This window comes from Rutidosis leptorrhynchoides, chromosome 4, assembly GCF_046630445.1.
Source record: "Rutidosis leptorrhynchoides isolate AG116_Rl617_1_P2 chromosome 4, CSIRO_AGI_Rlap_v1, whole genome shotgun sequence".
Taxonomy (NCBI): Eukaryota; Viridiplantae; Streptophyta; class Magnoliopsida; order Asterales; family Asteraceae; genus Rutidosis; species Rutidosis leptorrhynchoides.
The window spans coordinates 162,590,347-162,593,982 of NC_092336.1; the positions used below are offsets into that span (position 1 = coordinate 162,590,347).

Sequence of the window (3,636 nt, forward strand, 5' to 3'; positions counted from 1 at the left end):
CACCTGTAACTCGATCAAGACATCTAGCAAATATTGTCGCGTTTGATTTTTCTTTAGAATCGTCATCGAGTCGACCAATTACTCCAATTCAAATTTTCGATAATCCATTTTTTGAACCCGACCTCACAATTGAGAATCCGGAGAATATTCAGGGACGATTCCGAGATCCTGAACCACTAATCTTTCCTCCGGAACCACCAATCATTCAAACATAGATTGTTGAGGAACTAACCATTAAATCAGAATCCTCTAGTGATTCAGATTCAACAAATTCAATTATGGAGAATCTGGAACCTTTAAGTATGGAAGACCGAATGAGAGGTAAATGCACTGGCCAAGGTCACGCAATTACTCAACCTGACATTAATGTGCCAGATTATGAAATCAAAGGACAAATCCTACACATGGTAACAAATCAATGCCAATTTAGTGGTGCGCCGAAGGAAGATCCAAATGAACATCTTCGTACCTTTAATAGGATCTGCACTCTATTTAAAATCAGAGAAGTGGAGGATGAACAGATATATCTCATGTTATTTCCCTGGACTTTAAAGGGAGAAGTCAAAGATTGGTTGGAATCGTTACCTGAAGGGGAGATTGATACATGGGACGTTTTAGTTGAAAAATTTCTTAAACAATTCTTTCCGGCATCTAAAGCCATAAGACTTCAAGGAGAAATTGTTACATTCACACAGAAACCAAATGAAACTCTATATGAGGCATGGACAAGATTTGGAAAGTTATTGAGAGGATGTCCGCAACATGGTTTAGATGTAGTGACCCGAACTTTTCAATGTTTATATATATATTAAATGAAATTGCTATTTACATGATTAAGTGTTTCCAACATGTTAAGCAATCAAACTTGTTAAGACTTGATTAATTGAAATAGATTTCATATAGACAATTGACCACCCAAGTTGACCGGTGATTCACGAACGTTAAAACTTGTAAAAACTATATGATGACATATATATGGTTATATATATAGTTAACATGATTTTATTATAAGTATGTATCTAATTAGGTATTTTAACAATGAGTTATATACATAAAAATGAGACTATTAATTAAAGAAACTAAAAAACAATATATATGACGATTATCGTTATAACAACGTCTTACTAGGTACATATGAATCATATTAAGATATTGATACACTTGGTTAATTATGTTAAATGATAAGTAAATATATTATTAAGTGTATTAACAATGAAATACATATGTAAAAATAAGACTACTAACTTAATGATTTCGAAACGAGACATATATGTAACGATTATCGTTGTAACGGCATTTAACTGTATATATATCATACTAAGATATATTATATATCATAATATCATGATAATATAACAATTTAACATCTCATTTGTTATAATAAACAATGGGTTAACAACATTCAACAAGATCGTTAACCTAAAGGTTTCAAAACAACATTTACATGTAACGACTAACAATGACTTAACGACTCAGTTAAAATGTATATACATGTAGTGTTTTAATATGTATTCATACACTTTTGAAAGACTTCAAGACACTTATAAAAATACTTCTACTTAACAAAAATGCTTACAATTACATCCTCGTTCAGTTTCATCAACAATTCTACTCGTATGCACCCGTATTCGTACTCGTACAATACACAGCTTTTAGATGTATGTACTATTGGTATATACACTCCAATGATCAGCTCTTAGCAGCCCATGTAAGTCTCCTAAGACATGTGGGAACCATCATTTGGCAACTAGCATAAAATATCTCATAAAATTACAAAAATATGAGTAATCATTCATGACTTATTTACATGAAAACAAAATTACATATCCTTTATATCTAATCCATACACCAACGACCAAAAACACCTACAAACACTTTCATTCTTTAATTTTATTCATCTAATTGATCTCTCTCAAGTTCTATCTTCACGTTCTAAGTGTTCTTCATAAATTCTACAAGTTCTAGTTACATAAAATCAAGAATACTTTCAAGTTTGCTAGCTCACTTCCAATCTTGTAAGGTGATCATCCAACCTCAAGAAATCTTTATTTCTTACAGTAGGTTATCATTCTAATACAAGGTAATAATCATATTCAAACTTTGGTTCAATTTCTATAACTATAACAATCTTATTTCAAGTGATGATCTTACTTGAACTTGTTTTCGTATCATGATTCTGCTTCAAGAACTTCGAGCCATCCAAGGATCCGTTGAAGCTAGATCCATTTTTATCTTTTCCAGTAGGTTTATCCAAGGAACTTAAGGTAGTAATGATGTTCATAACATCATTCGATTCATACATATAAAGCTATCTTATTCGAAGGTTTAAACTTGTAATCACTAGAACATAGTTTAGTTAATTCTAAACTTGTTCGCAAACAAAAGTTAATCCTTCTAACTTGAATTTTAAAATCAACTAAACATATGTTCTATATCTATATGATATGCTAACTTAATGATTTAAAACCTGGAAACACGAAAAACACCGTAAAATCGGATTTACGCCGTCGTAGTAACACCGCGGGATGTTTTGGGTTAGTTAATTAAAAACTATGATAAACTTTAATTTAAAAGTTGTTATTCTGAGAAAATAATTTTTATTATGAACATGAAACTATATCCAAAAATTATGGTTAAACTCAAAGTGGAAGTATGTTTTCTAAAATGGTCATCTAGACGTCGTTCTTTCGACTGAAATGACTACCTTTATAAAAATGACTTGTAATTTATTTTTCTGACTATAAACCTATACTTTTTTTGTTTAGATTCATAAAATAGAGTTCAATATGAAACCATAGCAATTTGATTCACTTAAAACGGATTTAAAATGAAGAAGTTATGGGTAAAACAAGATTGAATAATTTTTCTCATTTTACCTACGTGAAAATTGGTAACAAATCTATTCCAACCATAACTTAATCAACTTGTATTGTATATTATGTAATCTTGAGATACCATAGACATGTATACAATATTTCAACCTATCATGTCGACACATCTATATATATTTCAGAACAACCATAGACACTCTATATGTGAATGTTGGAGTTAGATATACAGGGTTGAAGTTGATTCCAAAATATATATAGTTTGAGTTGTGATCAATACTGAGATACGTATACACTGGGTCGTGGATTGATTCAAGATAATATTTATCGATTTATTTCTGTACATCTAACTGTGGACAACTAGTTGTAGGTTACTAACGAGAACAGCTGACTTAATAAACTTAAAACATCAAAATATATTAAAAGTGTTGTAAATATATTTTGAACATACTTCGATATATATGTATATATTGTTATAGGTTCGTGAATCAACCAGTGGCCAAGTCTTACTTCCCGACGAAGTAAAAATCTGTGAAAGTGAGTTATAGTCCCACTTTTAAAATCTAATATTTTTGGGATGAGAATAATACAGGTTTTATAAATGATTTACAAAATAGACACAAGTACGTGAAACTACATTCTATGGTTGAATTATCGAAATCGAATATGCCACTTTTTATTAAGTCTGGTAATATAAGAATTAGGGAACAGACACCCTAATTGACGCGAATCCTAAAAATAGATCTATTGGGCCTAACAAACCCCATCCAAAGTACAGGATGCTTTAGTACTTCGAAATTTATATCAT

The 3,636-nt window shown here is 30.6% G+C and overlaps 1 non-coding gene across 1 annotated transcript; it reads right to left on the minus strand.

The window, feature by feature from the left end:
* Positions 1 to 662: 662 nt before the first annotated feature.
* Positions 663 to 769, minus strand: LOC139846240 (small nucleolar RNA R71). The gene has a single exon (XR_011758968.1). It is a non-coding gene; the product is annotated as a small nucleolar RNA R71 (small nucleolar RNA).
* Positions 770 to 3,636: the final 2,867 nt, after the last annotated feature.